The following is a 13,895-nucleotide window of genomic DNA, read 5'->3' as shown; positions in this document are numbered from 1 at the left end:
CATGGATAATTCCATTGGGTGGGATGCAGCATATTGTTTTGTCTATTTCTTTAGGTTTTGTACATAAATTCAAAGCTTGTGAGAGTGAAGGATACATTGGAGACATAGTGCAAGCAGGTACCAGGCAAGCTTCCCCCTCCAAGTAGGGTTGCCAGTTTTGGTTGGACTTATTCCTGGAGGTTTCATCACATGACATAATATTTAGTTAAAGATGAATCTTTAATTCCCGGAGACTCCATAACAATCCTGGAGGGTTGGCAACCCTACCTCCAAGCATACACACTCAGAAAGGTATGTCAATGTACCTCATTCTTGACCTACAGCATCTGTTGCTATTCCTGTTCCTTCCTCCTCTCAACTCTATCCCAGTACAGTAGCTCAGTTCTGATCTGCAGTCCCTCCACTAACATCACATTCAAAATCTAAGAGAAGAAGAAGAAATACTTTACTCTAGTGCAGTACAAATGTTTTCAACAAGGAAATACTTCCTGAAGAGGGTCTGTGCTAAACAAACACTTTCTATCAGAGGAGGAGCACATGGCATGTGCCCCTGTCCTCAGTAAAGGATTCGCCTTAAAATATGTGATTACCTGCACTCTAGAAAGCAGATTTATTTATGAATGTAGATTTTAAAAAATCTGTAAGAGTGTGAACATCTGTAGGGGAAGTGGGAGCATGCAGACAGAAGACAATAGGACACTGGCCCAGTTATTAACATGCTTGGTAAAAACTCTGAAGATTTGCTGTCAGTATAAACAGCTGGAGGAAGTAAGCTATTCCAGCCTTCCACCCTTACCCCCTGTTAGACCAATCCACCTCAGTCTTTATCTGCAGCAAACCATCCAGTTCATGTCCTAGTATCAAGAGCAAATCCAATACTGTACACTACAAACCTGATCTGCAAGCCCCTCATCACATTGCAGTCCTGGGTCTCTGCTGGGCAGGGACAGCCAATCATGTTTAACATGAAGGAGACGGCAATCATGGGTGATGGTTTTGTGATGTGCAGAAACAGGGATTTGAATGAGACCTAAGGAAATCATTTTATATAGACTCTAATCAGAAGCTGAACCTACGTTTCAAAGGTAAAAGGGAAATGCTGTAATATACCCCACCCACTGGTCTGAGACACAGTAATGTTATGAGACTGAGTGGATGATTATGTAGTAGATAATAGTTACACGGTATTAGGGGGATGCTAAGGTAGTGTTGTTGAAGGCATAATTCCAAATGAACCTCCACCCCTAAAACCTCACAATCAGAAGACTGTGTATTGAAAAATGCCAGGTACTGCCAGACTGTCCATGCAGTCAGAAATTGCATATGTCCCCCACAGCCTGTGTGACCTAGGACATGTCTCTCTAAGATCCCCATCTATAAAATGTGGGAGAATTGTATGTCTCCTGCTCTGTGGTTTTACCCACATTCTGCCATATATTTTGTGTTATGACTGTCTCGGATGATGATCCAGAACATGTTTGATTTAAGAACACTTTCACTGCAGATTTGACAAAACTCAAAGAAGGTACCAATGTGAGATTTCTAAAGATAGCTACAGCACTTGGCCCAAGGTTTAAGAATCTGAAGTGCCTTCCAAATTTAAGAGGGACAAGATGTGGAACATACTTTCAGAAGTCTTAAAAGAGCCACGCTCTGATTTGGAAACAACAGAACCCGAACCACTGAAAAAGAAAATCAACCTTCTGTTGGTGGCATCTGACTCAGATGGTGAAAATGAACTTGCGGCAGTCTGCACTGCTTTGGATCGTTATCAATCAGAACCCATCATCAGTATGGAAACATGTCCTCTGGAATGGCAGTCAAAGCATGAAGAGGCATAGAAATGCTTAGCATGTCTGGCACGTAAAATACCTTGCAACACTGGCTACAACAGTGCCATGCGAATGCCTGTTCTCATTTTTAGGTGACATTGTAAATAAGAAGTGGGCAGCAGTATCTCCCGTAAATGTAAACAAACTTGTTTGTCTTGGTGATTGGCTGAACAAGAAGTAGGACTGAGTGGACTTGTGGGCTCTAAAGTTTTACCCTGTTTTATTTCTGAGTCCAGTTATGTAAAAAAATAATTCTACATTTGTAAGTTGCACTTTCACAATAAAGAGTTTGCACTACTGTACTTGTATGAGGTGAATTGAAAAATACTATTTTTTAAATTTTTTTTGCAGAACAAATATTTGTAATAAAAAATAATAATATAAAGTGAGAACTGTATACTTTGTATTCTATATTGTAATTGAAATCAATATATTTGAAAATGTAGAAAACACCCAAAACTATTTAAATAAATGGTATTCTATTATTATTTAACAGTGCAATTAAAACTGCAATTAATCATGATTTTTTTAAATCTCATGATTAATTGCAATTAATTTCTTTAATAATTTGACAGCCTAGGTACTAGCATACTTGACATCTGGCTTTAGCATGCACCAGTCGAGGAAACAATTGTGCAACTGAAAGAGGAAATCTCTATCCAGACTATTTCCATCCTCTATTGTTTGTTACTCAACCCATTCCTTACAGAGACAAATATGTAAATCTACAGGATTGCAACACTGCATTGTGACATGTGCCTTTTAACATTTAATTTTAGCAGCATGAGATGGATATGCAATTCAGAGAAAACCCAGTTCAGATGAAAGAGGAAACCTGTGATATGGAGGAGACTATGTTTTTACCATAAAAGGAAACAGATCAGTTCAATGACCCTATAGGTTTGTGTTCTGTTGGGTGGGAGATCCAGTTAGATTCCTGCTCCTGCTCTCTCACTCCCAGGACCTGGAAGGGTCTGGAAGTCCTGTGGAGGATGTTTCCAGTGATCCAGGTGATTAGAGCTTTGTGCTGCCAGCCACGAATCCCAGGCTTGATTCCTGGTCTTTAGGCCTTTGCTCCATGGTGTGCAGGAGTCATATTTCCCTCTTCTAAAGGAATCCTAGACTGGGACATTCTTTGCCAGTGAGCAGCTACATATTGATAAAGTTCCCTCCTTGAACCCCAGATCATTATATTTATTTATATAGCATCTTTTAAAATGAGGTTTGATGGTTCAGCTACAGAGACCCTCCCCTAGCATAACACTCTTTCCACCTCACTATGTGAAAGAGTATTTGGTAACAGGCAAAGTTAAGTAGTTGTGAGTAAAATAACTCAAACAGGAAGACTCTAGCACTGAGAAGACTTTCCCCCAGCTCAATGCAGACTGGAGCTTGGGACAACGAGCAGGGACAATACATCTGGTCTTAATTATCTTGGTGGGACACAGGGTAAGAGCTGGTCTTGCAAATACATTGACCCTAGGTTACCAAGGCGCTTATATATTGGAAATATGACCCTAAAGCAGGGGTAGTCAATAGGCAGACCGCAGACCAAATCCAGACCACCAGATGCTTTTGAATGGACCCTGAAATCTTTTTATTTACTTATTATCATTATTATTGTTTTTATTATTTTCTCTGGAGTCTGGTCCTTGACTATACCTTGACCAAGAAATTTGGATCTTGATAAAAAATAATGGACTCCCCCTGCTCTAAAGTGTTTAACAGAAAAGTGCAGATTTAATGCTAAGTCCCCATCTAAACCACAACTTTCTACCATGTCACTAACAAGGTAAAGGCACCACTGGCTGAAAATATAGTTTGTGCTCATTGTGCACATGGTCAGTCGTTTATTACTAATCAGTGAATCTTACCCATGCGTCATCCCTGCCAGTGGCCTAAAGTGGTACATGGCTTTGCTCCTATCAGGGGTAAGGCACATGGTTCTTTTGCTGTTTGGATGGGCTGGGCACTTCCAACCATGTCCTTCTCAATTCCCACTTAAATCGATGTGAGTTGGGATCATTCACAGCACTTGGCAGGATCTGGATCAAAGCTTTTAGCATTGCTTGTCAGTTATCACAAGGCTATTGATAAAGTTCCCTCAAGAACCTCAAATCAAGACATTCCTGGCCAGCCAACACTGATGTATTGATACTTTATTCCTTAAAACGTGGAAATAAGAACATTTTGTTTGCTGAAATCTTGCAGCTACAACACACTTTCAATTCCTCAAACACAATGTTCTCCACATGACTAAAAGTATCCCCATGACTAAAAGCATCCCCTGCTTTCCTCCCTATCTCTTTCCTCCCAAGCACACACACATGTGCGACTGGTGCTCAGAAGGAGAGAGCCTATGCCTTTTTCTTTATAAAAAGGATAAGAATATGATATGTGCATGCTTCATTGAGAAAGTTACCAAACCACAGGAGATTGTGAAAGGGGAAAGCCAAGATCCGGAATATGTGCGGAACAAAGGAACATTTAAAAAAATGTTTTACAGTATCTCCTTCACCAAGTACACTGCTTAGCAAGACTGTAGGGATCCCAATCACTTGCATTCACCATGAAAGACAAAGTGATCATATCATAAGGCTGGTGGGCTATGATGAGATGTTTGCCTCTTCACATCATGCTGTTTTATCAGTGTGGAAAAAGATGCTGCAATTGCTATGTTTTAAATTAAGTGCTGGATCCTGGCCCCCTGCTCTGGCTCACTTGCACCACTCCACTGTGTAAAGGAGCTGTAAACTGAGTGACCTAATCAGTCAGCTGAGAATTTCCCTGCCCTGGGGGAATCTCGGTGAGACATACCTCACCCACACCCTTGTAGCCCTTCGCACAGAGGATAAAATTCGTGGAGTGGCCAGAGCATTCCTGCACTCCAGCCACCCTGGCTGCTGAAACATCCCCATGAGAGTTGTTACCAACTGGTGCAAGTTAGAGCAGCTCTGGTTACTCCAACTTGCATTGGGAAGTGAAATGGCTCAGGACTAAGGGAGTACAAAGGTGATATAGTCACCTTTGTTCCTTTAGGATATCCTACATTAAGCACAGCTTGACTTGAAGATCAGGGCCTGTGACTTCAGAGACAAAGTAGGGGAAAAAAAGTGTGTTTATTATGAGAGCTAAACTCAGCCACACACACACATACATGCAAATGGTATTCTCGTTTTTTCTGGTGCTCAGTCCACACAACTACCCCAGCAGGATAGAAAGTGATGACATTCTCAACCAATGAAACTCAAGACCACAAGATCTAACATTGTAACATCACACAAATTTGTTACTTAGCAACAACCAAAAGTAAATCATGGTTCTCTTTTCAAGAGGATATAAAGTGTTTTAAAAAATGGTTTCCCACCAATGATGGATGTCACTGTCACATGAATTTGTGTCACAATGCAGCGGAGCAAGGTCTGCAATAAATGTGTGGATCTTTAACTGTCATGCAAAACCATTGGCTCATAGGACACTTCATGGAAAGTTAGGACTATACTGTGAATTTAGGGGCAGGTGACTGTAGAGTACAGCTGAAGGAACAGGGACGAAACCAGGTATGAAAATTTAATTTAAAAAAATTAAAGGTTGGGGGGGAGGGCACTGTTCCTCATAAGGGACAGTAGACTTTTGAGGTGGCAGATTTGAGAGTCGTTTTAAGTGAATGTGGTGCAAATGAAGTGTGTCAGATCAACCAATCCTTTTACTTATCCTGATAGTAGGTACAGCCAGGACAGTGGCAACGCAAGATGCCCCCTAAACCCACCAATGTGCCTCAAACCTTGCCCTGGATAAGTCACCTGTACAGACAAGAGAAGAACTCATTTTCTTTGTCCCATTCAATCCTTGGCCTCTCTGCTAAGACTGTCACCGAGGTTAACAAACAGTGCTACTTATTATGGTGATGATTTTTGCGATATGGGTTCCTCACTAAGAACTGGGCTGAGACTGCTTATTTGTTTCCCAGAGAGGCCACTAAAGAGCCAGCAGATGGTGGTAACTTTCAGCAGCGTGAGACAGATCAAGGAAAAGGGCAAATGAGCATTCCAGGTGCATTTGGTTAATGTTACAGCGTGCCCGTTCTGTCCCCTGCAGAGCCATTTTGTAGCGATTGTGTCCCTGACAACTGCCCAGGAATTCCAGGAATGTGAAGTCACCGTGTGCTTTCCCCTCCTGCTCCAGCCGGTCGGCAAGAACAGGATATTCACCATAGGGAAAGAGACACACGTCTTGTTATCAGGAAAAAACACTCAGTCAGCGTCTGCAATATACTCTGATTAACCATATGGCCACCAGGGCTTCATCATCAGGAAGCCAGAGCACATTAGCTTGGGGGAAAGGACATCAGGGAGGCAGTGGGCTACAGAAATTTGCTCAGCAGACACTGAGATTATCCATGTAGCACTGGAAACGAATACAAAGAATAAGGGTAACCCCTTGCCAAACCATAATATCAACAAGAAGTTTTATTTATATCAGAATCCTCCAGAGCCAGCTGAGCAGAGATTATAGAGTTACAGAGAGAACAGCAGACGTGATGCACTGAGACACAGGGGAAAAGTCCCATCAAAGGGGTCCAGGGAAACAACAAACGACAAGAGTGGAACTTGAGCCAGCTAAGTCTCTCCATTATCCACCCATAAGGTGGAACTGCATCCTTAATATAGGAACAATTTGAGGAGTCGGTCATTAATATCATAGCTGTCCATGAATCTTCTCCCCATTCGCTGCTTCTTGTCCTCTTTCTTGATGTAGCATCCCACTAGAAACAGATGGATGGGAACCTCCTTGCAACACTTCACCAGAGACAGGCAGATGGCTGGGATGTTAGTGTAAGTTTTCACTGGAAACAGCACCTCTAATGCCCAGTAATGCACTGCAGAACTGAAGCTGGGTATAAACCTGTAGGGGATTTGAACCCCCAACATCTTGGCTCAGGAGTGAATGATTTTAGGCAGAGAGCTGCAGTGATGGGCCAAACTGAGGCCTTGGCTACACTGGCGCTTTACAGTGCTGCAACTTTCTCGCTCAGGGGTGTGAAAAAACACCCCCCTGAGCGCAGCAAGTTATAGCGCTTCAAAGCGCCAGTGTAAACACTGCCCCAGCGCTGGGAGCGCGGCTCCCAGCACTGTAAGCTAATCCCCACGGGGAGGTGGAGTACCTGCAGCGCTGGGAGAGCTCTCTCCCAGCGCTGGCGCCGCGACCACACTCGCACTTCAAAGCGCTGCCGCGGGAGCACTCCCACGGCAGCGCTGTACAGCTGCAAGTGTAGCCATACCCTTACTGACCCTCTGAGCCCCATGCGATAATCTTCAGAAGTTTGAGAGCCACAAGACATGCCGTGGGGCAGCACCTGCCAGGGCGTGGGGCTAAAGCCCAGAGACCTCCCTCCCCGCAGGGCAGAAGACCCTAGCCACACCATCCCACCACAGGGCAGAAGCCCCAAGCTCCTCCCCACCTCCAGTCTGGTAGGCAGAGAATGCGGGTGGGCATAAGTGGACTCCACAAGCCACACTTTAACTGTAAAAGAGCAGTATATGGCTCACAAGCCACCGTTTGGCCACGCCTGCACTAGACTACATGGCAGTACCTACCAGTGCCCTCTCCCATCTCCCTGATCCACATAAACATCTCTCATTTCCAGCATAGCCTCTGCAAATATGTCCTGTCTCAGGTAAACAGGATTTTGCTGCACTAGCTGACCTTGTTTACCTCCCTGAAAAAAACTCTTTGGAATTTTTCCTAGGAGCTGGTGAGTCACCTCTTAGAAATGTGCTGGCCGTTCCATACTGAGTCATTCCTATTATACTCCCCCCAGCTCACTGTCCTGCAACAGAGAGTCAAGGCCAAACAAGAACCCCCTGCTATCCCGATGATGTAACGTGCTCTCTATCAGCCCAGCAGTGACTGCCCTTGTTATTTCTGTGGCAATTGTCTCTGCAGAAGGAAGTGAGGCCTAGTGACCAAGCATTCTCTGTGCCACAACACAGGAAGTGTGCTGAAAAATTAACCACTGGCATTGTCAAATCCAAAACCACAACACAAAAACAAAACACGAGAAAACTTCACGAGAACAATTACCAAAAGAAAAGAAAAGAAAAAAGGCCAGCTAAACTGGAGAAAGGCCAAGGACCCAGTGTTTTCATTTCACAACACAATGCACATTAAATAATACTTCCTTCTTGCAAGAAGGCCCTTGTGGGGCTGTTTTTTTGTTTTGTTTTGTTTTTCTTCATTACTGGAAGGGAGTCCATCCATATCAGTCATTCTCAGCCACACCATGAGGTCAGGATGAAGGTCTCTTCAGCACTGCTCCTCAGCACCAAGCATATCAGTTATTCTCAGCGCCACTCGGGAGCAAAGCCTCCTTCTGTCTGACCCCCAGCCCTTCCCAGCCCCGTTGCAACACAATGGTCTTTAGAATTGCTTCTGCCCATCTGTCATTCTCAGCCCTTCTGCGGAGTAAAGGGTTCTTCGGCCCTTCTCTTGTCCATCCATCCATCTCAACTATGTCAGCCCCACTGCAGAGCCAAGGTCTCTTCAGCAGAGCTACTATCCATCCATAGGAGCTAGGGAGACTATCTATGCCTAGGAGCAATGTGGACTAAGCCTCCTTGGTGTTGCTCCTCTCCATCCAGCAATATCGGTAGTTCTCACCTCACTGCAGTGTTTTTCAGCACTGATCCACCTATGCACTTCCAATATGCTACTGCAGTCATAACTAGGTACTTCTCTCTGAATCTGCCAACCATATCACCACTCCCAGGCAAAATTCTCTTCCTCACTGCAACTATCCATCCTACTGAGGAGTAGGTCCCAGAACCTCACCACGCTTCGTCACTGTGGCTCAGTAAGACTGTGACACTGGTTAGCCAAGTCCTGTGTCCATCACTGGCCTCATTTGCTGGGGGCTGCTACATACGTACAGGTGGTGCTGCTAGAGCCACCTAAGATCAAGGCTGCCTGACACTTTCTATGATAAAACTGTTTTCAGTTGCTTTTACTTTGCCAGACTTTAACTGTTTAGGATGAAACTTCCCATGCTGAGTGTCTGTCTCAGGCTGAAATTTTTTGGAATGCTTGGGCTAAAGTGGTGAAGCTCTTTCTAAGAATGAGACTAGAGGAAAATATGACGTTTTCCCCATTTAAAAATATTCTTACAACTGTTTTGTTTAGAAACTCTTGTACCTCCATGCTTTGGAGAAGGAACTTAAAGTTTGGCAGGGCCATCACCTTGGTGTTAGGGATGTGCCTTTTGCCATCTCTGTGAAACTGTGCTCAAACTGGGCACAATTATAACTTTGAAAAATCTCAGTTCTCATGTGGGCAATAGAGATTTGCTGGAGTCTGGCAGCTAAATTTCCCAAAGATTCTATCTGTGCTGAGCATGCACCTTCCCAGGATTGCAGGGACTGAGTAGAACTTTCCTTGCAAGTAATGCTCCTGGCTGCTTGTAGCTGCTTTGATGCCAGCCACAGGAACTGAGGGTGGGGGGCTGTCTCTCTTGTGCTGTCAATGCTCCTCCTGTTGGCATTCAGGCTGCATGGATGAGGAGCACTCAAACTGACTCGAAGGCACAGAAGTGAGGAACAAGGTGAGACATGGGGGAGGAGTGGTGTGTGTGAGGAACTGGGGAAGAAGGGTTGCGAGATCCAGAGATTGTGGGTAGGAGCCAAGGTATAGGTGGGAGCAGGGAGGCAGAAGCCAGGGCATAGAGGGGGGATGGGGAGGACAGAGCAGGATGGTGGCAGAAGCCAGGGTGGGTGAACTGGATAGGTGCAGAATGGGACAGGGCAGGAGCTGGAGGATGGATGGTTTGGTTAGGAGCAACAACAGAATGGGAGGGAGGAAGGAGCCAGGATTTTAGGGGGTGGACAGGAGCAAAGTGGGAGGTAAGCAAGAGCTGTGGGGTAGAGGGTGGAGAAGAACAGAGAGAGAGAGAGGGATTGGAAACAGGGCATGGGGAGTGGGTAGGAGCTGAAGAAGGAACCAGAGGGAGAGTGAATAGGTGCAGAGAGGGAAGGGGGCAGGAGCTGGAGTGCTGCAGACAGGAGCAGAGAGGAACAGAAACAGGCTAGGGACAGAAGGATCCATAACCACTGGAGAACACTTCCCTACAGAACCTGGAATTGAATCCAGAAGTGCTCTGTCTCACCATTCGTCTAGTGTGAAACCCATTGGCAAAGTGTATATCTCATCCTCCTCTAGTGACTAGTCCATTCAGAGGATGACACCTATTGCTGTTACCCCTTATTCCATTAGTTCCAGTGGTGGAGATCTGTTTTGTAGATCTAAAGGTTCAAACCCTACTGATAAGCCAGGGTGGTTGTCTGTATGGTTCCCTGTGACAGAATTCCTGGTTTTTAATTTTTTTTTTAAATTAGGGAATTATGTTAGAAAACTGTGTTAAAAGAATGACAAAAAGGTTGCAAAGTCAAGCATTACAAAGTTAGGGAACACCAGAATTAAGGTTGTCTGTGCAACCTTAATTCAGCCCTATTGTGAGTAAGCATTATAATACAGTCATTAATATATGGTCACATATTATTTATTCCACAGGACTACTGGCTCATTCAGTGAATGGGCAGTTATTATTTCTTTTTACCCTCCGCGTTCAGTAACAACCCCAGGCCTTATTCGATACTCCTCTCAAACTTCTCTTCTGCATACTTCCCTTATCAAACTACCCACTCCAAACACTACTAGGTGTGGATATTTGGTGTAGTAGTCAGTTATTTTGGAAGGAAGTTGTTTGGTAAAGGAGGTGATGAAAGGTTAACATCCCTAGGTTAGTAGAATTAAGTGTGTGGCGTGTGGTGTAAAGTAGTTGTGGTAGTGGTACAATGCATGCTTGGGGGTGGAAGTTAACAGGGTATGTACTGTTAGGTGGCTTAACTTTCCATTTCTTTGCTTCTGTGGTTTTGTGTCAGGCATGTTATATGTGTAGCAACCTTAGCTGTTTAATGACATTTTTGTGTATTAATTTCCTAGTTTTTCTAACATTTAAGTGATGATGTTTTATCCATTCAACAGAGAACATTAATCCATGGGTTACCGTGTTGTGCACAGACTTTCAGTTATAACAAATAAGGGCAAAAAATGACCCTAAATCCTAATTTTTATTGAACTCCCTATTTCATCAGATCCACTCAAGAGTCATCTCTCTGCCAAACTTTGTGTAGGCAGACAATGTTTTTTAAAAGCCAGACTCCAATGGACAAATACGAACCACAGTCCTATTTCAAACATGTCCTATTTAAACGTTATGAAAATAAATCAAACAAAACCCACAAAGAACATTCAAAGGGCACAAAAACTAACACTACATGGAAAGGCCTCTTACATGTAAAGAAAAACAGGAATGTATACAGGTCTGTCGCATCTTATGCGCATTTAACATGCACGGTTTCAGCTTTACGCAGTCGGCAAAAACAAAAACAAAAAAAAACAAAAAAGAGAAAAATAACAATTTTAATACTGTACCCGTAGTGCGGGCGATTCCGCCCGCCATTCAACTCAATGTCATTTTGACTATACGCGGTTTTTGCTTTACGCACTAACCGCGGAACGGAACCCCCATGTAAGATGAGACTCGCCTGTACCCTATTTTTAGCCCATTTTAAAAAGCAACCTCAACTGTCGAGTCATGAACAAGCATCTCCATAATATTCTGCAGATTGTAATTACTGTATGTAGCATAGCTCATAATTCTAGTTAAACCAAGAGGGGAAAAGGAATCACCCCAATTTTGGGATGAGAGTCTGTTGCAAAGCACCATTTGGCACAAAGAGTTCCTTATGCTGTGAGAATTCCCCCACCCTGCTCATGTCCTAACTCTGACTCTTTCCCATAGCCCCCACCTCATCCCCTCTACCCCAGACAGCTGCAGTATTTGTTTGAAGGAGAGGAGCTGCAATGAGCTGTATCCCAGAGACATGTTGGGACGCAGAGGGAAGAGCAGAGAGATGGATTCTACTTGTCAACTCGTGATAAAATATGGTGATAAAACCAAAAAAGTTCCAATTTTGTGGTTTAAAAAAAAAAAGAACTTGGCTAAGTCTCTAGACCAGCTGCTTCCTACATAAATAAGAAGCATGTATGGTGCACAAAAAGGAATATCTGACACCCCAATCAATTAGACAAGGGGGAAAATGGCTCATTTTCCTTCTCAAAATATAATTATTGTAGTTACAGAGGATTTCAAGGACATTTGATGTTTTGGCAAAACTGTGGATTGATGACCTGGACTAGAATAGCAGGCAAATGGCTGAGTTACCAGTCCGGATTGAAATGCACTGGCACAACAGCATGTAGAGGTGTGTCAGGAGAGAAATAGCCGGGGATGCTGCCAATCAGGACAGGTGCGCCTTAGTACAACAGTAAATACATGTCTGTTTGTGAGGGTTGAGCCAGAGCTAGCATTAAGAGGAGTTGTTTTGAGACAGGATTTGGACAAACTGGAGAAACGGTCTGAAGTAAATAGGGTGAAATTCAATAAGGACAAATGCAAAGAACTCCACTTAGGAAGGAACAATCAGTTGCACACATACAAAATGGGAAATAACTGCCTAGGAAGGAGTACTGCGGAAAGGGATCTGGGGGTCATAGTGGATCACAAGCTAAATATGAGTAACTCTGTTGCAAAAAAAGCAGACGTCATTCTGAGATGTATTAGCAGGAGTATTATAAGCAAGACACGAGAAGTAATTCTTCTGCTCTACTCCGTGCTGATTAGGCCTCAACCGGAGTATTGTGTCCAGTTCTGGGCACCACATTTCAGGAAAGATGTGGACAAATTGGAGAAAGTCCAGAGAAGAGCAACAAAAATGATTAAAGGTCTAGAAAACATGACCTATGAGGGAAGATTGAAACAATTGGGTTTATTTAGTCTGGAGAAGAGAAGACTGAGAAGGGACATGATTTACAGAGTAGGCCATATGCTGGCCCTTCCCCTGGCCTTTTGTGCAGTTCCAGCAATGCAAAGGGCTTGGAAAGTTGCTCTAATGTGTCAGCTGAGAAATCCTCAAGAGCGGGAGAATCCTATACCACACCTTTTTAGTTCCCTTCATATACTGGGCGGGACAAAGAGGGGGCATGGGAGAAGTGTGATCAGCTCTGGAGATCCCCAGTAGGCTTAAGAGCCTCTAGGGATCCATTACAGAATCTGAGAGAAGGTCTGAGGCTACTCTAAATTATGCTAGGGACCGCACCCCAGGGTTTGGGGGAGTGCCAAGACAGCTCAATAACACCTTTGCCCCCGAGCCCTCACTTTCTTCATCAGCAGCACTGAGCAGAGCTCTGATGCAGCTGAGGCTCATGGATATGAGCCTGGTACTTCACTCATTTATAACAATTTTACATTGGTGTGACTGCACTGCCTTCAGTGCTATCGCTCCTGATTTACATGGGGAGAGCTGGAGGCACTGTGTGGGGAAACTTGACTGCTGCTGCCTGTGCGGTACATGTTTTGTGGCAAAACAGAGGACCCTAGCCCTGGTCTACACTACAAACTTCTGTTGGTAGAACTATATCGCTCAGGGGTGTGGAAAATCCTCACCTGAGTGACGCAGACATACCGACCGAACTTCTGGGGTAGACAGCATTATGTTGATGGGTGGGCTTCTCCTCATCGACACAGCTACCGCCTCTTGGGGAGGTGGAGTATCTATGTGTTGATGGGAGCTCTCCCATCAGCATAGGTAGCGTCTTCACTAAGCACTACAAAACTGCACCGCAGCAGTGCTGTAAGTGTAGACAAGCCCTTAGTCTCCAATGCTGTCAAGACCTCACCTTTCAACAGCACTCTGTTCACCTACTCAAAAAAGAGGGACAGGGTGAGAGGGAGGCCGGGGGGAGTTACAGAGATTACAAACCCCAGCTCAGATCAAAAGGAGCTTCAAGAGAGTGCACTCTCCCTGAAACTATAGGCGTAGAGCGCCACCTAATGAGCAATTATCATTCAGACTTGAACGAAGCACAAAATGAATGTAAACCAAATCAGAATGGTAGCATTTTATATCCTCTATGCACTGGTATAAATGACTACACAAGGTGCAAAGC

The 13,895-nt window shown here is 44.2% G+C and overlaps 1 long non-coding RNA gene across 1 annotated transcript in view; it reads right to left on the bottom strand.

Moving 5' to 3' along the window:
• Positions 1-323: 323 nt before the first annotated feature.
• Positions 324-13,895, bottom strand: part of LOC120371921 — a 40,008-nt gene continuing 26,436 nt past the window's right edge. Inside the window, exon 3 of the long non-coding RNA XR_005584653.1 lies at positions 324-422. This is a non-coding gene — a long non-coding RNA (uncharacterized LOC120371921). The remainder of the gene's footprint in view (positions 423-13,895) is intronic.

The sequence above is a fragment of the Mauremys reevesii genome, linkage group 1, assembly GCF_016161935.1.
Source record: "Mauremys reevesii isolate NIE-2019 linkage group 1, ASM1616193v1, whole genome shotgun sequence".
NCBI classification, from domain to species: domain Eukaryota; kingdom Metazoa; phylum Chordata; order Testudines; family Geoemydidae; genus Mauremys; species Mauremys reevesii.
This window is presented reverse-complemented; position numbering and strand designations above follow the sequence as displayed.